This window comes from Panthera leo, chromosome C1, assembly GCF_018350215.1.
Source record: "Panthera leo isolate Ple1 chromosome C1, P.leo_Ple1_pat1.1, whole genome shotgun sequence".
NCBI classification, from domain to species: Eukaryota; Metazoa; Chordata; class Mammalia; order Carnivora; family Felidae; genus Panthera; species Panthera leo.
The window spans coordinates 84,428,980-84,455,296 of record NC_056686.1 but is presented as its reverse complement, the minus strand read 5'-3'; the positions used below and the strand labels follow the sequence as shown (position 1 = coordinate 84,455,296).

At 36.7% G+C, this 26,317-nt stretch overlaps 1 long non-coding RNA gene across 1 annotated transcript in view; it reads right to left on the bottom strand.

The window, feature by feature from the left end:
• The window catches only part of LOC122228124, a 40,853-nt gene extending 15,130 nt beyond the window's left edge, over positions 1-25,723 (bottom strand). The window contains exons 1-2 of the long non-coding RNA XR_006206436.1: positions 25,604-25,723; positions 21,561-21,687 (exon numbers count right to left, since the gene is read on the bottom strand). This is a non-coding gene — a long non-coding RNA (uncharacterized LOC122228124). The remainder of the gene's footprint in view (positions 1-21,560; positions 21,688-25,603) is intronic.
• Between the last annotated feature and the right edge of the window lie 594 nt (positions 25,724-26,317).

The window sequence follows — 26,317 nt, the reverse complement described above, 5'->3', positions numbered from 1 at the left end:
TGGCCGTATTGATTTGCTGGTATTTCCCGACCTTCCCTTACTTATTAATTCATGGCTCCCACAGTCAACCAAGGGAAAATGCATCAAACTCACTTTGCTCCCTGAATCTAGAACCGACACATCCCCTCTGCAGCATTTGGCACAGTGGCTGATTTGTTATGGATTTCTCTTTTGCCAGTACAATTTATTAGCCAATTAATTTCCATTTTAATCTCTTTATGACCCTAACACGTTGCAGAGAAGTAAAGGAGAGCCTATTGATAAGAACAGAAATTTTTAAGTAATATAGAACCAGTCTACACAAATTTCAGCCCTTTTTTAAGGGAATGCAAAACTCAGATAAGGCTGAAAAGGACTTGAGAAGAAAAGCTTGAAAGTTTTACAAGAGTCCAGATGGTGGCAGCAGAGAATGTGAGAAAAACTCAGGAGCAATAATGGCTTAAAAGTATGATTCGAATATGTTGCAGATAGTTGCAAAGCTACTAATTATTGATTGGCAATTAAAATAGGGAAACTGGCTAAGGAACTGTACTTCAGTACCAGAGATGCCTGCGTATGACTCATTGGCATTGTAAATTTGGGCAAGCCAATTAACTCTTCCAGCTCTTGTTTCCTCATTTGTAAAGTAGGGATAATAATAGTTACAGGATTGCTTTGGGATTAAGAGAGATAATGTATATAAAAGGTTTAGCCTACGCCTAGAAAACTGTAAGTGCTTAGAAAAAGAGAGAAAGAGACATGAGGGAAGGGGGCGGGAGAATTATGTAAAAAATGAGCATGTATTTCATAATGAAGTTTCTATAACATATTCTAAATCAGTGTGGTACTATAGGGAAAATGAAAGCAGTCAACTCTTGGGTACAGGCAAAAAGGAGATGCATTGCCTGCAGAGAGTATTTATCTATCATCTGTCTATCTATCTATCTATCTATCTATCTATCTATCTATCATCTATCTACATTTTATTTTTTCTTAATTTTTTAAATGTTTATTCATTTTTGAGACAGAAAGAGACAGAGCACGAGTGGGGGGAGGAACAGAGGGATAGGAGGACACAGAATCCGAGGCATGCTCCAAGCTCTGAGCTGTCAGCACAGAGCCCAACATGGGGCTTGAACCCACAGACTGTGAGATCATGACCTGAGCTGAAGTGTCTCAACCGACTAAACCACCCAGGCACCTCCTGTCTAAGTTTTACATTTTAATTCCAGTGTGGCTAACATACAGTGTTGTATTAGTTTCAGGTATACAATATAGTAATTCAATAATTCTCTACATTACTCTGTGCTCCTCATGTGGAGAGTTTAAAGAGAATAACAACACCAGTGAAAAATGGTCTACTTTTTAAAAATCACTATGCACCAGTGATTCTAAATCATGCCAGTGATAAAATGCTTTTTTTTTTTTTTGCTCTAAAAGGAATGCCTTAGTTTTTTTTTTTTTTTTTTTTTTTTTTTTAGGTTTTACTTAAATTCCAGTTAACATTCAGTGTAATATTAGTTGCAGGTGTACAATATAGGGTTCAATACTTCCATACATCACCTAGTGCTCATCACAAGTGCCCTCCTTAATCCCCATCACCTACTTTACTCCTCCCCCTGCCTACCTCCCCTCTGGTAACCACCAGTTTGCTTTCTATGGTTAAGAATCTGTTTCTTGGTTTGCCTCTCTTTTTCTCTTTTTTCCCCTTTGTTTGTTTGTTTTGTTTTTTAAATTCCATATATGAGGGAAATCATATTGTATTTGTTGTTCTCTGACTTATTTCACTTAGCATAATATACTCTAGCTCCATCCTTGTTGCAAATAGCAAGATTTCATTCTTTTTTTTAATGGCTGAGTAATATTCTTGTGTGTGTGTGTGTGTGTGTGTGTGTGTGTGTGTGTGTGTATTTATCACAGCTGCTTCTTTTTTTTAAAGATACAACTTTTCTTATTTTAGGACAAGAAATGGGAACATAATATAACATTTAAAAGTTACCAGATTTGTAATTTCAATATAGTTCCATTGATTACTTATCTATCTGGATGTATTCTCACATAGGCCAACACAGTTTGACTAAAGTTAACTTCAATAAAATGACAAATTACATCTGCATTGAAATAATTGATGGTTTAATCCTGGAATATCTCTTTCATGCAAGTCCCAAATCAATACCACTTCTTCTTTATCCATTCATCAGTAGATGGATACTTGGGCTATTTCCATAGTTTGGCTATTGTAGATAATGCTGCTATAAACATCGAGGTGCATATATGCCTTTGATTTAGAATTTTTGTATTATTTGGGTAAATACCTAGTAGTACAATTGCTGGATCATAGGGTAGTTCTACTTTTAACTTTTTGAGGACCTCCATACTGTTTTCCAGAGTAGCTGCACCAGTTTGCATTCCCACCAACAGTGTAAGAAGGTTTCCTTTCTCCACACCCTCTCCAGCATCTGTTTCTCGTGTTGTTGATTTGAGTCTAAAATACTCTTTCTTATAGAAACTCCTATAAATTGAATTTTTTAAATGACCCTTTACCTTTTGGCCTTGACCTGCCTGCCTTCTATACTTATCTCTCACTGACTTATTCCTTCCAGTCCAATTGGACTAACTGTCCAGTGGAGATACTCTGCACATTCCTGCCTCCACATTTTGATTTATACAGTTCCCACCACTTGGAATGACTTGTTCTCTTCTTTTCTTTTATCTAGATCTTACTTTTCCTTTATGGGCTCAGGATAAGCCTACATTTTCAGAAAGCCTTCCCCATCTATTGGATCCCACAAGGATTCCTCCCTTCTTGTGTGTGTAGCTATTTTGGCACGTAGCATCTGCTGTCTTGTATTGTAATATATTGCCCCTCCTCCCTATGTAAATGAGGAGCTCTTTCATGGAGCTGATACTTATTTCTGTGATCTAGACCAGATTTAGATTTTGCTGTCATCTGTACATTTGTGCTTGGAGTTCCAGTTATTCTATTTCACTAAATAAACACAACTGGTGGGTATCTTCTATTTTGAACTTAATCTGAGAGATGTATACATTAACTTAAATAGTGTATATAATGTAATATCAATCAACATTTAAGAAATAAGACTTGGAGAAAAGTGACTGGAACCTCCCAGAACTGAGATGAGTCTGGAATGCCCCAGGTTCCATTGAAGAAATTGTTCCGTCATTTTCTGTGGGAGCTGGAATCATTTAATCCTTTCTTTGCAGGTGTGGAATCTAATTCAGGTTTTAGCATGCAATGCATATCTTGTGGATTACATGAAAAATACTGGTCTTTGAACTTAAAATTAACCTTGCATCTATATTCTAACCAGCTCCTGCAAACAGTATACTGTCAATGTTTACCTTGACATTCTAAGAGACAAATAATTTTTTAGTAGGACACATCAGGAAATGAACTACTTAAAATAAATTGAGAAGATCATTAGAGAAAATGTAAAATGTCTTTCTTCACATCTTCGTATTCAATATGTTAGCCTTTTCTCATGAGGTCCTTCATGACAGATCCTGGGATCACAGGCTCAGTATCCAGTAGAGGAACCTTAAAAGTTCTGGGACTCTTAACAGGTGGTCTGGGAAGAAAGAAGCATTTCTGAGCTGAGGTGGCTTCTGCTCAGGAGCAATTATGGACAGATGGTTTGTTTTCACTTCTCTCAGACTCTAGTGAAGTTAGAACTGGATGTTCGGTCTTTCATCACTTGAGGTAGTAAGGTGAGAACTCTGTCTTATCTCATTACTGATGAGAATCACTATCTTAGTCATTTTGTGAGCCTCGTTCTGGGAGCAAACCAAAGTTTGTCATTACCAAAGGTACAAAGAAAATGTGGTAAGGGAGAAAATGGCATAAATCTGTAGCTGTTTGAAAGACTATTGTATAAAAAATGACTTAGACTTATTCTGTATAAACCCAAGGAATAAAATGAAGAACAATGATAATGGACTTCAGTTCAAAGTAAATAAAACTTTCTAACAATCTGTTGTCCATATATGGAATGGAGTGTTGTGTTGATACTGTGTTTCCCATGATGTGAGATATTCACATAGTGGGAATTCTGTAGGGTGTTCAAGGGTCAATGAATATGAATAAATTAATTCTAACTCTCCTTATCTATAGTCTATAGTTTTTTCAATTCTGCCATTTCTTTTCCCAAATCTATTGATTAGCCAGTCAGAATTTTTCGAGCATGTCAAATTCAAATCAATCAGCATAAAAAATGAATTTTTTTCCCTTTCCTTTTTCCCATTCCTACTCTCATTATTATTGTAGACTCTGGTCTTATCTTTTAACTTCTACCAGTTAGGGATATGGAAGAATAAGCCTCCAAGTAGAAAAGTATATGGTATTAAAATATTCAGCATATAAAAATCATATGGGATTTTGGAAGACTATGCACAGAATTTCACTTTTTTTTTAAGCTTAGAGAAAAATATAGTCTTGTAATGAAGTTTTACGTGGCACATGAGAGGAAAAATCTTGTGCTTTCCTCTCAATGGGAAGCTTTAATCATGTATGGAACAATTCTTTTCCCCAGCCTACATGTCCCAAGGGAGGGATTTAATGGGGGAGGGATTTTAATACCCCTTCTCTTCAAGGGGTAAAAGAAAATTGCAAGCTTCTTTGGGTTTTTGATTCACATATTTTATGCAGGTGCCATATTGGCATTTTCTTGCAGGACAAGAAAAAAAATAGACTCCCCTCCTTTTTTAGAGTGGGGCTTATAGGCTCTGCAGTGGGGTGGTTTGAAAGTCCTCAGAGAGAGGTAGTACAAAGCCTTCCATATGTTATTCAAACCACTGGTTTTGAGGAAGAATGAAGTGTAATTGTATTAGTCTGTGTCTAATCAAGAAAGAAAAACCACATAATAATTAGTAATTTGAATCGGAAAAATTAAATAAAAAGGATTGTTGACTATAACAGGAAATAAGCATAATGAAAGATTAATTAATATAAAAGGAAGATAGTTCTAAGGAATATAAGGAATATAAGAATGTATATAAGGGATATAAGAATAGTAGACTACCAGTTGTTCTCAACTTGTTTGATTTCTGCTCGTTCCTTTATTATTTCTTTCCTTATGCTTGGTTTGGGATTATTTTACTCTTCTTTTTTTAGTTCTTAAATTGGAAGCTTGGATCATTGACTTGAAATTTTTCTTCTTTTCTAATAAGATTATTTAGTACTATGATTTTCTCTTAAGTACTAATTTAGGCTCATCCCACACATTTTGATATGCTGTGTTTTCATTTTCATTTAATTTTAAATCTTCTTTAATTTCCTTTATGACTTCCTCTTTCTCCCATGGGCTTGGGAGCATATTGTTTCTTTGTTAGTATTTTGGGATTTTTCCAGGTATCTGTCATTGATTTACAGCTTACTTAATTATGGTCAGAGAATATATTTTACAAGATTTTAATTTTTTTATTTTGTTAGGATTTGTATTATGGCCCTGAATTTTGTCTATTTTGATTAGTATGGAGTTTACTATATATATTTAATTAGTTACCCTATGTTCAAATTATGTTACACAGCTTAATACAGTGTAAGGACCCTGCAACAATATATTCCCAATTCCTTTCTCCCATTCTTTGTGCTATTGTTGACATACATAGTACTTTCCGTATACTATAAATACACAATTCACTGCTATAATTTTTGCCTTAGGCAGCTAATTTTATTTTATTTTAGATTATTTTTTTAAGTTTATTTATTTTTAGAGACAGAGAGGGGGAGAGAGAGAGAAAGGGAGAGAGAGAGAAACCAAAGCAAACTCTGTGCTGTTAGTGCAGAGCCCGACATGGGGCTTGAACTAACAAACTGTGAGCTCATGACTTGAGCCAAAATTGAGTGTTGGACGCCTAACCTACTGGGTCACCCAGGTGCCCCTTAGGCAGCCAATTTTAGAGCTATTAAAAATAAAAAGAATTTTTTGTTCATCTTAATTTATACCATTTTCAGTATTCTCCATTTCTTTGTATAATTGCAGGTTTTGTGTGGCATTGTGTTCATTTTTCCTGAAGAATTTTCTTTAGCATTTTGTCATAGTATAACCTACCACTAGTCTGCTAGTGATAATTTATCTGTTTTTGCTTTTCTGAAAAAATCTACTTCTTCTTCAGTTTTGAGAGGCATTTAATGGGATATAGGATCTGAGGTTGACAGGTTTTTTTTTTGTTTCCTTTTAATACTTTAAAGATAGCATTCCATTGCTTTCTGGCTTGCATGGTTTCTGACATGAAGTTTGCTGTAATTCTTACATTTATTCTTCTGTATGTAATACATCTTTTTGCTTTGCATTACTTCAAAATTTTCTCTTTATAATTGGTTTTCTATAGTTTTAATATGATATTTCCGTGTGCGTATGTGTATGTCTGTATGTGTCTGTGTGTGTGGTTTTGTGTATGTCAGTAGCTTTGGAAAATTCACAAACATTAACCTTTCATATAATTCTCTCTTCCTTCTCTCTCTTCCTTTTGGGTTTCCAATTATGTGTATGCTGGATTGATTTTGTCTCACTGCTTTTGGATGTTCTGTTCCTTTTTTTTCCACTCATTTTTCCTCTTTCTGTTTTAGTTTGGCTGATTTATACTGATCTTTATTTATTTGTCTATTGACCTGTAAACTTCACTGCTTCTTTCCTCAGCCATGTTGAATTTACCAATGATTAGTAGAAGGAATTCTTATCTGTTACTATATTTTTCATTTATATAATTTCCTTTTAATTTTTTCTTACAGATTTTATGGCTGCTGAAATTCCCATGTATTAATGCATGTTGTTCACCTTTCTCATTAGAGTCATTAACATTTTAAACATATTTATTTTAAATTCCCTGTCTAACACTTAGACATCTGGGTCATATCTGAATTTGGTTTTCCCTGGACAGTTTTTAAAAATTGCTTCTTTATGTGTCTTACAGATTTTTGCATGCATAATCTTAATCTTATGTAGGAATGCAGTGACTGTGGTAAACAGAATCTGGGGATAGGTGCCTGGAAATTGTTACATCGTTCACATTGCTCAGTCTTTTGCATGGGAGTTGAGTCAATCTAATTAGAGATTGAGTTGGGTTTGGCCTTTGTTGTTATTAGAGTTACCATGTGTGTATATTTCATAGGGCATTTGCATATTCCTGTTATAGAGTCTTCCTACCAGTAATCATCCTCCAGTAGCCTCACTACTCATTTTACTGTGCTCAACTGTATTTAATAATAGATCTTATTTAATTGTATTAGGTCTGTACCTGTGGTAGTACTAGACTGAGTATGTACTTGTGCATTTTTTTTTCCTAACTGATGGAAACAAAACTAAATTCTAGAGAGCTATGCCTGAAATGCAGAAGCAGAAATTTGTTTACATACCCTAACCCCTCCTTCCTTTTTTATCATTCCTGCAGAACCATAGGCACTTTTACCATATGCTTTTCCTTTTTGGTTCATAGTCATGTTGGTTTCTTCTTGGCTTTTTCATCTCAACCTAGGTAGCAGAACGCCTTTGTTTCCTTCCTATTTTGTAGCCTGATTGCTCCTCCTTGTGGACACATTTTTATTTTTCTTTTCTTTCTTTTTTTTTTTTTTTTAATATATGAAGCTTATTGTCCACTTGGTTTCCATACAACACCCAGTGCTCATCCCAAAAGGTGCCCTCCTCAATACCCATCACCCACCCTCCCCTCCCTCCCACCCCCCATCAACCCTCAGTTTGTTCTCAGTTTTTGAGAGTCTCTTATGCTTTTGCTCTCTTCCACTCTAACCTCTTTTTTTTTTCCTTCCCCTCCCCCATGGGTTTCTGTTAAGTTTCTCAGGATCCACATAAGAGTGAAACCATATGGTATCTGTCTTTCTCTGTATGGCTTATTTCACTTAGCATCACACTCTCCAGTGTGGACACATTTTTAAAAAGTCATTCTATTTTCCAGAACTTGTACACCCTTTCCATTTACCAAAGACCAAATATACTTCCTCTTTTCAAGAATTTATTTAATCTATTTTCCCTATAAGAATAGCTAGTAGTGCAATATTTTAAAGTTTCATGTATTTCTGAAAATAGAAATTAGGTAGGTAGGTAGTGATATAAATGCCCTCTTCCAATATTGAGAGATTAAGCAAGCATCCTGATGTCCTTTGTTCTGAAACAAAGCGTTGGCCATTTCCAGTGTCAATGTCTAATAGAGTCAAATGTGAGCAATTGTCCAGTTTCCTATTACGTTCTCATGTTCACAGAGAGATGCCAGAATTAACACTATTCTACCTACAGTGCTCACTACCAAAGAGAAACACCTTTACTTTTGAATAAAAACAATCAAAGAAGAAAAGTATTGGTTTTGGAAGTTGTAGTAAAATCTTGATTTGGTGTACTTTTTTATTCATGTGGTTCAAAGTATATTGTATGACAAGTAGTGTTTCTTTTCTGAACCTCACCATCAATTTCCTTCTTTGATCATATTTCCTATCTTTTGTCTCTTTTATCAAGGCATTTTTATTAGTAAGGGCTATTATCTCCTTCTTTCTCCTTAAGGCAGTCTGATAGCAATCTCTAATATCCTTTGAATAAATTTCATTCAAGGCAGTTATCAGTAGAGGCAACTGTCCCCTTGTTTAACCAAAATTCATGGTTTCATTTTTGCTTGGGCATCTGAACTATATTAGTAAGGAAGAATTTCATGTTTTGTACCCAGAGTACAAAGATAGTCATAAAGCATTTTTTCTTGTTTGGAGAAGGGTGGTCAAGAATGGGCCTTAAGATACCATAGATGCCTTTCTAATCCTTGCTTTAATAAATAAATAAATATCTTAGATGAAGTTAGAGATAAAGAGATTTTCCTGGACAATTAGTTATTCTGCATATGGATCTGTGCATTCATAATTTCCCTTTCTAAAAAATATTTCAAGCATTATTCCTGGGACTTCTGTCCCCTATTTTTATCTTACATCATTCAAAGTTTTTACTTTCTGGGCCTCTATGTATTATCCCATGTATCAGGGTCAAGAGAGAAGCATCAACTAATAGTGGCTTAAACGGTAGAGTCATTTTAAAAAATATTTATTTTAACAGAGAGAGAGCAACTGAGGGAGTGTCAGGGAGAGAGTGGGAGAGAAATAATCCAAAGCAGGCTCTGAGCTGTCAGTGCAGAGTCTGATGTGGGGCTCGAACCCATGACCATGAGATCATGACCTGAGCCACAATCAAGAGCTGGACGCTTAACCAACTGAGCCACCCAGGTGCCCCGAGACACTTTTTTCCCCTTGCATTTGAGAAGTTTGGAACAGACAGCATAAAGCTGAAGTGGTATTACATAGGGTCAGGAAAAAATCTAGGCTTCTGTCTCCTTTCCTACCTTTCTTCTGTACAGTCACTATTCCCATGTTTACTGGATGCTCCAATAAAACTCCATTCCAGTCAGATAGTCGAAAGGGATAAATCAGGGCAAGTACCCTCTCCTTTAGAGTATTTCCTGGAAGATGCCTTCTATTACTTTCACATTTACACAGGCTTGTACCCAGTCACACAGCCACACTTAGGTGCAAATAGAGTTAAGGAATGTCTATGTTCTGAGATGCTGTATGTATTTTGGTAGCTAAAATTTGAGGTTTCTGGCAGTAAAGGCAAAGGGAAGATAATTTTGGCAAACAACCATTGGTGTATGCCACATACCACATTGATATGCACATTTCTAAGAAACATTTCACAGGAGCCAGTCAAATTCGAAACTGAGAATCCCATTTATTTTTACCAAGATGATTCGTAAATTCTGTTGCATACCATTCATGTGCTGGGAAAACCTGTGTACCATAATGGTTTTAAATTCAATTCTATTCTTACACCTCAATATAATTAAAATTAATTCATAGCCATTTTTGATACAAGTCCCAAATTATTTACTTATAAAAGTGAACATGAAAAATATAGAAGTTACTGACTAGCAATACATTAATGTCTCAGTGAATTCTGTAACAGTTTCAGTACATGTGTTCGTGCTGTTAGATGTATTAACCTTTCATCCCATGCTTGTCTTCCCAGTTTTATGTGGTATGGTGTTTACATCCACTCTAGTACTAAAAGTTAAAAATATTCAGGAATCTGTAATAATGAAGGGCATCGATAAGAATTTTTCACACTCAAAATATTGAAGGAAATATCTAATTGAGGATTGGATCCAATTAGAATTATTAACACTACTCTGTATCCCCAAGTTGAATTGTTTGATTCTACAACTTTGTCTTCTTGTTAACAAAATACATGCCAGTTTTAAACATAGCTATTCAAGAGGAATGAGATAAAAATTAGCCTGCAATTTTCAAGGAAAATTGTAATTTCCATATAAGTGCAGTCCAATGCCTTTACCAATATACACATAGTTAGTTTGTTAGATTATAAAAACCTTTCTCCTAACCCCCTTCAGTCTCAAACTACTGACTATTTTTTCTTTTTTCCCTTAGGGAAAAACTCTTTGAAATAGTACTCTGTATTTTATATCCTCAATTACTCTCCTCCCACTCTCTCTTGAGTCCAATTCAATTAGATTTTTTTTCTCCATCATTCTACTCAAACTCTATCAATGATTTTTAGGTTTCTATAATCAATGGTAACTTCATAGCATTCATCTTATTAATGTATCTATAACATTGATACCATTGATTACTCTCTCCTTCTGGAAGCTCCTTTTTCTCTTGACCTACAGGATGCTGTACTCTTTTGGTTTTTCCCTTATCTCAGTTTCTTTTGCTAGTTTTTCCTCATCTTCCCAAACCCTTCACACAGAAGTGCCCTAGAGCTTACATGTGAATGTTCCTGTCTCTAGGCACTCGTGGTCTTCTCAAATCTCATGGTTTTAAGCACAATCTGTGTACTGATGAATAAATGATATAGAACTGTATCCTGGACATTTGCTCTAAATCTAGGCTCATATTTCTAACTACCTACTTGAGTTTTCAATTTATAAAATCTAATAATCATTTTAAATGTAACATATCCAAAGCTGAGCACCTGATCTTTGCCTCAAAGCTTCTTCCCTAGTTTTCTTGACCTTGATCAATGATTTATTCATCATTGCAGTTGCTGCATCCCAAAGACTTGGAGTTGGTTTTTTGAAATTGTCTTCTCTTATATTCCACATGTAATCATTCAGCATTACCTCTTGGGATTACCTCCAAAGAATACCCAGAATCTACCATTTCTTACCATCTCCACCACTGTCATTATAAACAGCTGTTTATAGCTATTACCTGGAGATTATTTCAGTAGCTTCTTAACTGTCCTCTCTTCTTGTTCTCTTGCCTGCTCTTTGTTTCTTCTTAGCATTTATGCCATTACTGTGCTCAGAACCTGCCAGTAGCTCCCCATTTTTACTCTAAATGATAGCTGAAGTTACTTTGATATTCTCATCTACCAGACTCTTTCTGCTCCCTGGTTATGGAGCACCTGATTTAGTTCTGAGGATGGGGCAAGAGAGAAATGAGCTCCTTTTATAGCCTCCCACATTGCTGGGGAAGTTGGGTTCTCACATACTCTCCCTTTCCATTGCAAGATAAATGACAGGCTGATGAAGATATTTCTTGGCCCTAAGCCATACCACCTTGGGACATAGGTGACACAAGTAAAGTAAAATTGTTTTTCTTACCCACTCCACTGCATCCAAACTTGTGTCTTTTTGCTCTGACAAAGTGCTGGAACTTCTCTGGAAATCTGGACTTCCAGAAATGCTCTGTCATCCATGAGTAATTGTCTAAAAGTCATTTTTCTCTGGGCCTCCCAGACTGTGGGCCAAGAGAGACTAGAACAAGTTCCTTGCTACTGAGTGTCCACACATGGGACCAAGGTCTGTCTGCCTATTGCCTGATGCATGGATGGATGAGATTCCTTCCGAGTCCCTTGGTGTATGGTGCTGGATCCCACAGCTCCCTCAAAGGCACTTTTGTCTGTGGATGGATGCCAGATATTTATTGTTGGGAGTGTGTAGAAAAAATGAGGGATACCTTATGTCTCAATGATGTTGACATCCCTTCTAACTGTAATCTTGTGTTTGGCATCCTGTGGCTTTAGCCTGTTTAGCATTCTGTGACTTCCTTCTCATCTCCAGTGGTTTTCTTCAAAACTAACTGGGGAAGGATTATTTCTCATACCTCTGAGTAAGAATAGGACAAAACCCTAAGAGGGTAATAAAGAAAAGAAAGATTAGCTCTTCCAACTTGAGTTAAAAATAAACAAAACACTGACTCACTAGAAATTATTGGTAAGAGACTTGCGCTTCGAAATGTCTGCTTTAATGATTCAGAGGCAAATAAAAGTGACTGGATGAATTATCTATTATAGAGAAGATGTTTCACTTGACCCAATTTAGTGTGAATGACCCTAATTGCCTCTTTGAATGTGGGAAGGGCCCATTGCCAAATAGTGGCTCCCAGTTGTAAATGGATAAAGTTTCAATAAAGGAATTGTTAAGAAAGTCTCCGTGGGGAGGAGAGGTTGAGCTCCAAGTAGGACGTGTTCTGGATAGAAGTAAATTGGGTGTGTGAAAGTTGGTGGTGAGGCCACAAAGGCCATCTATATGAAGCAGAAATTACTTTTGCATGAGCACAATAGCATGACTGAGTGCAAAACCTATAATGCAAAAGATAGTAATTGTCTGAAATGTTTTATTCTTAACAGAAGTTTTATTTTGAGACTATAAGAATTTTTGGAAGGTAAGTAAGTAGATATATTGTTAGAGTGAGGAAGGATTGGATGAGTCCTTAGTCCTAGCTCTCCCACTAATTGGCTGGTTTCTTGGGTCATAGTTTCGTCATCTATAAAATATAAGAATAATTGTGGAAGTCCCTTTCAGCTTAAAAAGAATCTATAAATCAACAATGAATAGAGTAAGAGTTGCTCCAAAACCTGAGATGGAAGAAATACCATGGAGCCTTTTTTTTTTTCTGGATAAAGTGAAAATCTGGTTTATTTATTCTGCATATGCCAGACATGTGCTCAATTCTGGGGATAGTCTTGGAAAAGAAGGCAGACAGGTCTTGCCCTCCTGGAACTTTTTCTTGCTCTCATTTTCCAAGGATTAATTCTAATGTCACTCATTTTTTTCAGGTCCTGCCCTATCTCTTGGGCTATTCCAAACCTTGTGATTTGCACAGTCCAGGAAAAATAAGAGCAATCCCTGGCTCTCTGATCTATCACAGATTGCTATTGCTTTTTTTCTGATTCCATAATATATTTTTGAAAGTGTCTGGCTCTGCAGGTAACATCTCCTCTCAAGAGCTAAGTGTTCCAGGAACTTTGCCCATGGCTCTATTTGCCTCCTCCATTTCCATCGGAACTCAAGTAGCTGTCAATGACTCAGATCCTGTCCTTTTTGAGGTGTTATGAACAAGTAAGCCAGTGTATGACACTCCACAGAACCCCACCTTCATCCAACTGCCCAGTCTCTAGGAATCAAGCTACTATGAGGCTTTGAAAGACTACGCTGATCAATGCTCAAGGCTATAGCTTCCACTGTGTCCTACTCTGGGCAATGTAGTCCTTATCTTCTTCAGGCCTAATTCTGCAAACCAGCGAGACAAGGATTGAATTTGACTCACAGATAGGTTTGTTCTCCAATTATCTAAAGTCTCCATCCTGCCTTTTTGTTCCCAACAATAAAACTGAACATCTGTGTTCTCATTCTTTCCCTATTCCTTCTCTTATATTTTTGGTTTAAGTGCACAACCTCTAGAACAAGTTTGTTCGAGTTTGAATCTAAGCTCCACCACTCACTAACTATGTGGCTTGGTCAAATCATGTAACCTTTCTACATTTCAGGTTTTCATCTTTAAATTGAACATAAATAAAAGACACCTATCTCATAAGTGTATGTGTTGCACTTAGAACCATCACTAGTACATAATAAGTACTTTGTAGGTGTTATTACTTTATTTATCATTGCTTATTACTTATTGTTATATTATTACTGACCTGGCTCTTATAGGTATTTGAATGAGATCAGTAGACTAGATCTTTTAACATAAAGGCCATAATGGCTTCCAACTATTGAACTATTTCTTCAAAGTAGTTCTATACTCCACCATAGCCTATCAATATTTTTGGCCTTTAACAGAACAAAAAATGTTTAATTATCTTCTTGGCAGTAAACAAAAAGGTCTAATGGACTTTTATTTTTAGGGAGGAAGAGTGTGTGGAGAAGTATCTTTCATTTCCTTTGGTATTAGATTACTAATTTTAAATCACCCTATCACATTTTAACAGGCCAAAAAAAATTTGCCCAATTTCTAACTCAGAAGTCTGTACAGATTTTCTTACTCTGCACCTTATTTAAGCATCACCAGGAAGATGTTTCTATCGCATTGAGGAATTGGCTAAATTTCCCCCCCCTCCATCTGCTTTCTAGCACTTGTGGCTTTTTATTTCATATCACTTATAATTCAATGTAATTTGAGTTGCTTCTTGAAGTCTCAGGCTTAACTTGTTAGCTTGTCAGTCATCCATTTTCTGTGATGAGTCAAAAATATTTTTCACCTGGTGAATAAAATATGGATATTTCATTTCATTGAACCATTTCAAGTTTCTAACATTGAATTGTTGATGTCTTGAGATTCTTTGCACCTGCTTAATTTTGATACACGACCTTTACGTTGCTTTGAAAGTCAAACTTCTAATGGGGAAGAATGTATTTTAATGTGCATATTGGCATGTTTCATAGGTTCAAAAGTGCTTTCTTTTATGTGCAGAGAATGAAAATAAATGATCCTCTGACAGCCTGTCAGCCAGAGTTTTATTAGCTATGTCTGACCATGTCCCTTGGGTGGAAATGGCAGCCAAGAGCATCTGGGTTTTTATTTATTGTTAGGACATTTTGTACACGTTGTGGGAAGACCATAACCTTGCTTCTTCTTGCCTCAACTCTTGAGTAGATAAGCCCCTGCCCCTGTGGGGGGAATTGGGAAGGAACTTTCTTTAAGACTGTGCCTTTACATGCACACCTTTCCTCATGTGAGGGCCTGCAACTCTAGAAATGTGGAGACCTGGGGCGGGGCTGAGTATTGAAGAATTCAGGGAAAGGGGACCTTTTTATTATGTCTTAGACTGCAAACTTCAGTGAGATATATTTGTCATTGCAGTGGTTATACTTGTTAAGTAGCCAGGACTGGAGACTAAGAAGAACAAAAGGAAAAAAAAAATTAACTATGTTCTAAGAATTGTATTTAATGCTTGGCAGGTATTGTCTCTTTTTATTCCACAATAATTCTATGAAATAAGAACCAATTTTATGCCCATTTATTTACTATTTATTTTTAATTTTATGCCCATTTAAAAGGTGAGAACATTTAGGATCAGACAGGTCAGGCAAAGTAACTTGTCCAAGGTAACATGTCTGGAATCAGAAACAAAATTAAATATAAGTTGATTTATTATAGGTCACACAGCGAGCAAATTAAAAGCCCACTTGTTCTAAGGACTTTACTATGTTATGGAAAATTTTATTTTATTGATCATTTATGATAGATTTATAGAGCATATAAAGTTGCTAAGCTATTTTTAAGGAGGGTTTTTTGTTTGTTTGTTTGTTTGTTTGTTTGTTTTGGTCAAGGCTAGCTGGATTTCTTTCTTTGTTATTTTTTTATTAGAGAATTCAAGAAACTCTTTTTTGTTTTGTTTTATTAAAGTATAATTGACATACAACATTATATTTCTTTCAGGTGTACAACACAGTGATTCAACATTTACATACATTACAAAAAGATCACCTGGATAAGTCTAGTTACCATCTGTCACCATACAAAGTTATTACAATGCTATTTACTATATTCCTTATGCTGCACTTTATATCCCCTTGACTTATGTATTTTATAACTAGAAGTTCGTACTGCTTAATCCCCTTTATCTTTTTAGCTCATCATTCCACTCCCTTTTCTTCTGGTAACCACCAGTTTGTTCTCTGTATTTATGAGTCTGTTTCTATTTTGTTTATTTGTTTTGTTTTTTAGATTCCACATGCAAGTAGAATCATATGATATTTGTCTTTCTCTATTTGATTTATTTCACTTAGTATAATACTCTCTGGGTTTATCCATGTTGTCATGAATGGCAAGATTTCATTATTTTGATGACAGAGTAATAGTCCTATTATATATATACCACATCTTTATCCATTCATCCACTGATGGATGTCCATCTATTGAGGGACACTTAGGTTGCTTTTATTTATTTACTTATTTAAAAAAAATATTTTTAATGTTTACTTTTGAAGGAGAGAGAGAGAGCATGAGCAGGGGAGGGAGGGAGGGAGGGAGAGAGAGAGAGAGAGAGAGAGAGAGAGAGAGAGAGAGAGAATCTGACCAGTCTCCAGGCTCTGAGCTCTCAGCACAGAGCCCGACGTGGGGCTCGAACGCACGAGCCTTGAGATCATTACCTGAGCCGAAGTTGGAAGTTTAACCAACTGAGCCACCCTGGCACCCCATTTAGGTTGCTTTTATATCCTGGCTATTGTAAATAATGCTGCAGTGAACATATGGGTACATATATCTTTTTGATTGGTGTTCATTTTTTTGGATAAACATTCAGTGGAATTGCTAGATTGTATGGTAGTTCTATTTTTAATTTTTGAGGACCCTCTATGTTGTTTTCTATGGTGACTGCCCAATTTACATTCCAATCCATCAAGAGGGTTCTCTTTTTTGCACATTCTCACCAACACTTGTCTTTTTGATAATAGCCATTCTGACAGGTATAAGATGATACTTTGTTGTGGTTTTAATTTTGCATTTTTTTGATGGTTAGTGGATGTGTCTGCAATGACTTTAAAAGCAAGTAAAATAGTTCTCCCTATTTGTGGCTAAAAACTATGGTAATATTGATGAATATTGCTAGTTAGGCTCTGGTGAATTATCTTCTTCAGGTAGTTGGGATTTAGTTTGAGAATTCATGGAGAAATGAGGAAGCATAGAAAACTGCTTTCCAAATTTTACAATTAAGTTAGCTTTATGGAAAATTGGAACATTTCCCAAGATTCAACAACTATTCCAGGACCCAATAGCAATTCTTGTGATGTATTTTGTCATCCACTGAGAAAAGGGCATCTGTGAATTCTAGCTGTGGGCATCCTGGTTGAGTTATGACCAGTATAGCAAGGTCACATGGTAAAAACATGACAACTTTAATAGAAGACATTACCTGCTATTGCTTTCCTCACAGGGTAGTGGGGTGGGGGGAAGGGCGTGGTAGGTACTTGGATACCTCCACAATACTGCTCAAATTTGCAGTACAAACCTCCAGCTATATGTTCAGCTACATTTACTGTAATATCTGTAAAATCTAGAAATGACATACAATTTTGCACTAAAATCATTACAATTTGGATTCTCAAGAATTGGTACAGTTTCAACTTCTAGTTGAATATAGAGATAGAGGTTATTTGAAGGCTTAGCAATTTTTTTTTCTACTTAGATTATTTCTAGGTATACCTGCTACTTAAGAATCCAGTGAACCTTCACCTCTAGCTATAGCATCAAGTATCTCATTTAATCTATACATCTTGCCTGTAATGGACTGAATGTTTATGTCCTCCCAAAATCCGTATGTTAAAACCTCAACCCCACAAGGTATTAAGGCATTAAGAGGTGGAGACTTTAGGAGATAATTAGGTTATGAGAGCAGATCCCAAGTGAATGACATTAGTGCCTGTATAAAAAAAGAGACAAGATCCCTCATCTCCCCTCCATGTGAGGTCATGGCTACCAACCAGAAATGAACCAGAAACTGGGTTCTCGCCAGACACCGAATCTGCTGACACCTTTATCTTGGATTTCCCAATTTCCAGAATTGTGAGAAATAAATTTCTGTCATTTGTAAGCCAGCTAGTCTATGGCATTTTGTTATAGCTGCCAAACGGACTAAGACATTGCCCTAGAACTAGTCTTTCTTCCAACACACCTTTACAGTAATAAGAATAGTGGTTTCAGAATTATTTTGTTACTAGCTTCTTGATTTTATGTAAGTTTACTTAAAGTTTCTGAGCCTCAGAATTCCTATAGTATTTAAAATGGGGTTAATATTTTTTTTACTTCATTGTAAAGCAATTATTAGTAAGGCTTAATGAAAAAAGCTTGTAGAATATATTGTATTTGAATCATTCACTGAGTAGTGTCTTGATCAGAGAAAGGGTTAATTGAATTATATTGGAATGAGTTTAATTTAATTTACAGTGATTAGAGAATAATTTTTCCTCTTTAATCCTCAGATTTTGAGATCCCCAGCCATCAGAAACTCCTGAAAACTTCATTTCAACTAGATCTAGTTAGGCATGAAGGAGAAGGAAATTATCAAAAGAAGAAGTGACATACGGGGAGCCTGGGTGGCTCAGTGGGCTGGGCGTCTGACTTCAGCTCAGGTCACGATCTCGCAGTCTGTGAGTTCGAGCCCCGTGTCGGGCTCTGTGCTGACTGCTCAGAGCCTGGAGCCTGTTTCGGATTCTGTGTCTCCCTCTCTCTCTGACCCTTCCCCATTCACGCTGTCTCTCTCTGTCTCAAAAATAAATAAACGTTAAAAAAAATTAAAAAAAAGAAGGAGTGACATAAGCAATCTCCCTTTCCTCACCTGGCCTATCAAAGTTCTCTTGAGATTGAAACTGTGGCTCTCAATAGATTCCTTGAGTTGCCTAGTGTCAACTGCTACCAGCAATTGTGCACAACGGGACTTACCATCAGTGACCATGACGTTTAGCGCTTGTGGAATCAAAGCAGACCACAGGCATAGGGAGACACACGCTATCTTTTCATTTTGAGGAGCACCCTCTTCTGATTGAGAACAATATGCATATACATTGATTTCTTCTGGAATAAAAAAAAATTTAAGACCAAAGACTTTCTACACATGAAGGTAGAAACAGAGTGGTGCACAGTGCTCTTGGGGTGAGCAGCACACTCCATCTGTGATTATTATTTGGGCTGAAGTATGTTAAGGACACAGGATGTGCTTTAACATGGGTGTGTGGGGGCTGAATATTCAAACGGGAATAAATCAACAGCCTGCTGCTAACGTATTATTTAAAAATAAGTATTTCACAATGTACCAGCAGAAATATTAAAACCCAATCTCATGATAGGAGCACGGAGATTGGGCTTTCTTCACTCTCTTAATGATTTTATTCAGAGAAGGATTATCTTTTCTTTGTTTCAAACATCAGTGATTCGGCAATTACACAGGCTCTCTGCAGGCGGGGGTTGAGACAGAGAGAGAGCTGGGAAGGAGAAGTGCTTTGAGCTGGAATGTGTTATTGAACAGATTTAAAGGTATTTTAATCATAGGCCTTTAATGCTATTTTAGAACATGTGTGTGGCTCCCTAGCTTATCTTCTCCCTTCTGCTGCAGCTGCTAAGAAATAGGCAAATTGCTCTCAGAAAGACGAATACAGTTTATTTTTGGGCCCTGCATTTTTGATTCCAAGTGTTATGAACGAGCAAGTTCATAGAAACATGTGCCTAGACTGTTGGGATGAGCACTGGATGTTGTATGGAAACCAATTTGACAATAAATTTCATATTAAAAAAAAAAAAAAGAAAAACATGTGCCTAGAACAGTGCCCTGTGATTAGAGACCTCTGTCTTGAAGTGCTTCCTCCTCTCTTCAGATGGACTTAGCTTCAGACACTCATGACAAGTAGCTACCTGTGCAGGTTCAGCTCATTGATTTGCCACTGCCTTTATTCTCCTGAAATATGACTTTCTATTCATGCTATTCTGGTTTCTATTCTACCCTGTAATTTGTGCAAAAAGAAAAGTATCAGACGTGCCTGCTTAACAGTCTCTATTGACATTTTGCAGAACAGAACAGATTGGACCTATTTTCTTCCTGCATTCAGTTTAAAGTATTTGAACCTTTCTAACAGCTGTAAGACAATATTTATTCTTAGTCAGCAACCGATTTCATGAGTCTAAAACCATGTAATGTATGTAACTGCGTATTAAACCATGCAGAGCTGCCTGAGTGATGAGTTGGAACTTCAATAGGAGATCAAGTATGCTGCTCTGAAAGGGATGCTTTGGGATGGTGGGATGGGTCAGACTGTACTTCAGAAATACAACAAAATGGTTCAGGAAGAAGCCAAGGATTTCCATTTCAAGAAAGACCAGTCAAACTCACAGGCAGGGGGAGTATTTGCAGAGTTTTACCTGTGATGGTGGTAGTAGTGGGGGTAGAGTTGTGGGAGACGATTAGAGAGGGAGGGAGGCAAACCACAAGAGACTCTTAAAAACTGAGAATAAACTGAGGGTTGATGGGGGTGGGAGGGAGGGGAAGGTGGGTGATGGGCATTGAGGAGGGGACCTGTTGGGATGAGCACTGGGTGTTTATGGAAACCATTTGACAATAAATTTCATATTAAAAAAAAGGAAGTAGCCATTTGTGTGTAAATTTCATAGGATATCGAATAAACTTCAGCCAGTTCTGCTTGTCTTTTGATTATTCATAAAGGGCCACAGGGAAGGGTTGGGTTGTGAACCTTTGGAGTGTGTGTATAGAATCACTTTGGGAGCTTATTAAAAATGTAGGATCCTGTTTGCATCCTCTAGACTTTCTGGTTCAGAAGGTCAAGGGTGGAGCTAAGGAATTTGCATATTTAATAATCACAGGTAATTCTGATGCATGTAACTTAAGAAACATTGTTAAAGATTTCAAAAGAAGAGTGGAGGATTTAGTATTCTTATTGCCCATGATTGAAACTCACCACTAATCCTCAAATATTCAAGAACTAAAAGCAGGGAACAAAACTGACTCGAATACATTGTTGTGCAGTTTAGTTGTAAGTGATGGGGATGGTAATCAGCAGTTTTTAATTCCTTACTGTGTGTCAGATGATTGAAACCGAATAAATTTTATATAATCTTTATTATAGCTCAGTAAGTCAGTTAACATTACATCATTTTACAGGTAGTAAAACATGCTCAGAAATGTTGAGTAACTTGTCCAAAATGACATAGTAATTACCAGAGCCCCTTAGGCTTCTCACTCTCCTCATTCTGCTCAGGAAAGTTTATCATGACTTCTATACCAGAATCTCTATACCAACAAATCTTAAATCTGTATCTGCAGCCTGGATCTCTCTTGAGTGTTCTCCAACCATCTATCTGTTGGCCTGTTGGAATCACCTGAAGTTCTACACATTCTCAACTGTACTTGCCATCTTCCTCCCTATATTTTTTTTCTCCTTTACTGTCCTCTAGTTCAGCTAGTAGGACCCACTATCTACCTATTGGTCAAGCCATACATAATGGGGTTCTTTTGATCAAAACACCCAAATATCTCCTGATCCGATGATCTTCTGCTGGTCCTCACCACTAACCTTCTAGTTCAGGCCAGAATCATCTCTTGCCAAGTGTATAAGTTAGTGTTTGCTGCACAATACAAAATTTCCCATAACATAGTGACTTAAAATAGAAATCATTTTACTTTACTCACAATTATGTGTGCCAGCTGTGTAGTTTTTTAGGTCTGGACAAGTTTGGCTAAGCTCTGCTGGGCTTACTCTTGTGTCTGTGATCTGCTGAGATCGCTGGTGGCTTAATGACCTACCATGGCCTTACTTACATATATGGTGATGGACAGGCTGTCAGCTCATGGCTGTATGGCTTTTGACCAGGGTGCTGGATTCTTTTCCATATGTGGCTTTTCATTCTTCAGCAGGCTAGCTCATCCACGTGGTGGTCTCAGTATTCTAAGTGCAGTAAAAGACAAGAAGCCCCGATGTACAAGTATTTTTCAGGCCTTTGAGCTGTATTTGTTAATGTCATCCAGAGCCCCTGACTCACTGTGGCAAGACACTGCCAAAGGTTGTGGATAGAGGGAGAGGAATATTTCATAGCCATTTTTGCAATCTATTACACTGGGACTTTGTAATAGCTCCCTAATGGTTTCCTTACCACCAATCTTGCCTCCTCCAATCCTTTTTTCATCCAGCAGTCAATGAATGGTCTATCATGTCAGCACTCCTCTCACTTCACTGGTATACCATTGTTTTGAATGTTCTAAAGCCCTAACTCCTTAACATGACTTAAGGTACTCCAGGATTTATATTCTATCTACCCCTTCGAGCTTTGACTCTCTCCCTATATTCTTAATTTCTTGTGGTTACTCAAACAGCCAGATTTAGTGTTTCTTAATCAGAGAGAGTATGTGGCAGTAGGCTCTCATTAGTGTCCTTATCTTTCTCCACCTGAAAAGCACATTCTCATTTCCCTATCTTCCTGACCCTCCCTTATCTATGTAACATATCTATCCACTAGTCTGAGCTTAAATATCTCTTCCTCAGGCTTCTGTGGACATTTTGAATAGTAGCACTTAGACTTTACTGCAGGTAAGTGTTCAAAGTCTGCTTTCCTGTGAGAGTAGAAGCTCTGTGAAGTCAGGAACCATGTCAATTTCATCTCGTACTAACTCTCTAACATGTAGCACCATGCCTGGTACATAGCAGGTGCTCAGTAAATACTGGCTAAAAGAACAAACACTCCTGACTTGTCTTATTTCAGTCTGACCATGGTACACTGTAGCTTAGGCTCAACTTGCTGATTCTGTTCCCTTTGCTTATATACTTAATTTATTTTGTGTTTCTGGACTAAAAATGATTTTAGTAATGAATGGAGAAGGAAATATATATACTATCTTTATATCTAATTATATGTATCTAATACATATCTAATATGTATGTTATATATATTTAGTAAATTTAGTAATTAAATTCAGAAAATTTGGTAAGCTCACATTATTTCTTGTTCAGGAGTCAAGTGTAAATTATGTCAATGTCTTTTCTTGCATCCCCACCTCCTTAGAGAGAAAAGTAAATGAGTGATTTAAGAGGAAAAGGATGGGACCACTGCAAAGGGAGCTTAGACAACTTTTCAGTGGTCTGAGAGCAGTCTTACCCATGTTGCCTTAGCTGTCTGTGGTCTGTTGTTGCATGGAAATTTTCTTGGTAGGCTGGCATCATGAACATTGGCCAAGGTCTGCTCTGTGGAAGCCATTCAATTCTGGAGGCCATTCTAAAATTCATGGAAATCTACTTGGGAAATATAATTTCAAGGCCTGTCTTTCTTGACTTGTGTATATAGTGTGTCCTTATAGTTTGTGTCAAGTGAAGCTGCCATGGTGAACTTTATAGCAAATCTGATAACTTTGTTACTATAAACTCAAAACAGAAAAAAAAATTCAGAAGTCTTCTCTGGACACTAGAAAAAGTTGTCAAATCAAATAGTTCTTAAATCGAAGTTATTGATTTTGAAGCCCTGGAAAACTAGGTCATGTATAATTTGTATAAATCTAATTAGTTAGAAACATATAGACTGGTTTACAGCCTCTCTCCATATCCTTTATCGATCTCAGTTTCTTCATCTATGAAGTGCAGAAATTCATAATCTTATACTACATAATATTGCTATAGACCTAAGATGAGATAATATATGTGAGATAATTTTGTGTGCTATAAAGTATTATTCATTATCAAGCATTTTTTAATATATATATTCCGGACCTTGTGTTAAGGCCAAGGGAGAGATATAAAAACGAGTAAGATATAGTCCTTGCTCTGAGTAAGCTTGCAACTGATGGAGGTGACAGATGAGGATAAAATCATAATACAGAATGAACAAAACTGCAGTATCACAGAGGGGGTAGCAATTAATTCTGGCTAGAGGGTTCACAGAAGAGAAGATATTTAATTTGGGCTTGGAAGGATAGGTAAGATTTTACCAGAGGGAGAAGACAAGAAGGGCGTTCTAGTCAGATATCTCCTTCTAATCTGTAACAGGAGACTCACTCTGTTTTTAAAACAATGAGAAGTGGCGGGTAGATACCCAGAAGGCATATAAAAGAGGTATAATTGTGAATATTATTTATTTATTTTTGGATTAAGAGAGGATGGAGGAAGTCATAAAACAAAGCAGCATCAAGGACAACTAAACCAGAACAAGAAGCAATGAAAATTCACTGGGGGAAATAAAACCCATTACTTGTTACTTTATATATACCCCCAAAATGCATGAAAACTTTGAAGCCACCCCTGAAAATTTCATGCATCAGAAGAGGATGCTTTTCTCTTACTTAATAATCAGATGAGTGAATACGTCAATGTGGAGATTGAGACAAATTGAAAGTGATTAATAGTGTTTGGTAAAGGATGCATTCAAATACTTTTATAAAAGTAACTTCAACAACAATTCATGAACTAAGCAGAAAAATAGGAAAGTAACTGAGTTCTAATTAGACATATTGCCAACACTTTGTGTCATGGGTGGAAAGGCCCATTACTCCTCATACCCCCTACCCCTATTGCCAGGGGACAACGAAGATGGATGCTTTAGTTTTAAATGAAGAAATCTGTGCGAGACAAATTCATGAAAAAAAGTTCAAAAAAATGTTAAAAAAGCATTTTAAATGTAAAGAATTCGAGGGGCTCCTGGGTGGCTCGGTTGGTTAAAGATCTGACTCTTGATTTTGGGTCAGGTCATGATCTTACAGTGGTGAGATCTAGCCCTGTGTTGGGTTCTCCACTGGGTATGGAGATTCTCTCTTCCCCTCTCCCTCTGCCTCTCTTCTGCTCATGCTCACTCTTTCTCTCTCAAAAAACAAAACAAAAGCAAAATAAAAAAAAGCAAAATAATTCAAAATCTGAAGGGAAACATAGACACACATATACACACAGATTCATTTCCCATTTTCAGACATATTAAGTTAGAGACCAGACATATAATTTAAATTATTCAGAAGGATGCCACTGAAAGTGAAAGGGAGTGCTGTTTATTTTGTCACCAGGACAACAGGTGCAAACTGGGACTGTCCTGGGTAAGTTAGATGTATGGTAACCTTAGTTGTAGGAACTGCACAGTTAAACTTTGTTGAATAGGACAAAACAAATGCTTTTTTTTTCCCACTCAGGAGCTCCTAAGGCTTCTGGCCTTAAAACACTAGAAGTTTTGGCTAATGCAAAATTTATTATGTAGGTGGGAATAGAGTAGTATAAGCACCAGTATATTGTTGTGCTTAAGAGCATTGACTGGTTTCAAATCCTGGTTAACTGTGTGACTTTGGGTGAATTGCTTAATGTCTCTGTGCCTCAACTTCCTCATCAGTAAATTGGGGATAATAACTGTTATTGTGAGAATTAAACAACAATACATGGAAAGTGCTTGCAAGAGTGTCTGGTTCAAAGGATTATGGAAATGCTTGTTAGTTTTATAATTATCCATTTCATAGATTACACTTCTCTCCCCACCAAAAAAATAAAAAATAAAAAATAAATAAAAGGAACAGATAAACAAATTATGTTCAGAGTTTAACCTGATAATCAGGCTCACTTTAAGGTAGTCAAAAAGTGATCCAGGATAGACTCAGCTGGAAACTTGGGCCTTCTCCAGAAAGAAGTATTTCCAAGCTTTCTCTGGAAATGAGTGAAGGGGAAGAAGAGGTCAGGCAAGATCTTATTTTACTGGTTTGGTTTAAAGTCTCTGAGATGTCCAATGCTCGGTCAGATCTGTACCAGACTTGTTACTCATGTAGTGATATTATAGAGGCAAATGAGGTTTGAAAAAACACTAGAAACTTCCAAAACAACCACAGGAAGTCCATATTTATATGCTTACATTTAGGTCTTGCCATTAGACTGAGTCTTCTTCATTATTACAATAATTTGTAATTACATTGGGGCGCCTGGGTGGCTCAGTCGGTTAAGTGTCCGACTTCAGCTCAGGTCACGATCTCGCGGAGCGTGAGTTCGAGCCCCGCGTCAGGCTCTGGGCTGATGGCTCAGAGCCTGGAGCCTGCTTCCGATTCTGTGTCTCCCTCTCTCTCTGCCCCTTCCCCGTTCATGCTCTGTCTCTCTCTGTCCCAAAAATAAATAAACGTTAAAATTTTTTTTTAAAAATTAGTAATTACAACAATTAATTACCATTATAATTATTATTAAAACAATAATATAAAAATAACTATAACTGTCATTCTTGAGCCTTTACTAGATGCCAGGCCCTCCCCGAGTCCTTCACATGTATTAACTCATGCAATACAACAAATATTTGATTTAGGTGCTATTATTATTATGCTTTTGCAGATGAAGATACTGAGGAATAAAGAAGTTACAGATTGACTTAGTTTTGTATTTCATCAGTGTCAGATACATGCCAGGCACCTGGTAAGTATTTATTGAATCAATTTACTTGTAGGCCTGTTAATATTTTCTAGCAGAACCCACTCACATCGTTGATTTTATTCAGTAAGAGGAAATTTTGAGAATCTATTTAGAGGAAAAAACATTTGCTTGCAACTGCTTTGTTATCCTTGCATATATTTGTTCTTGGTAT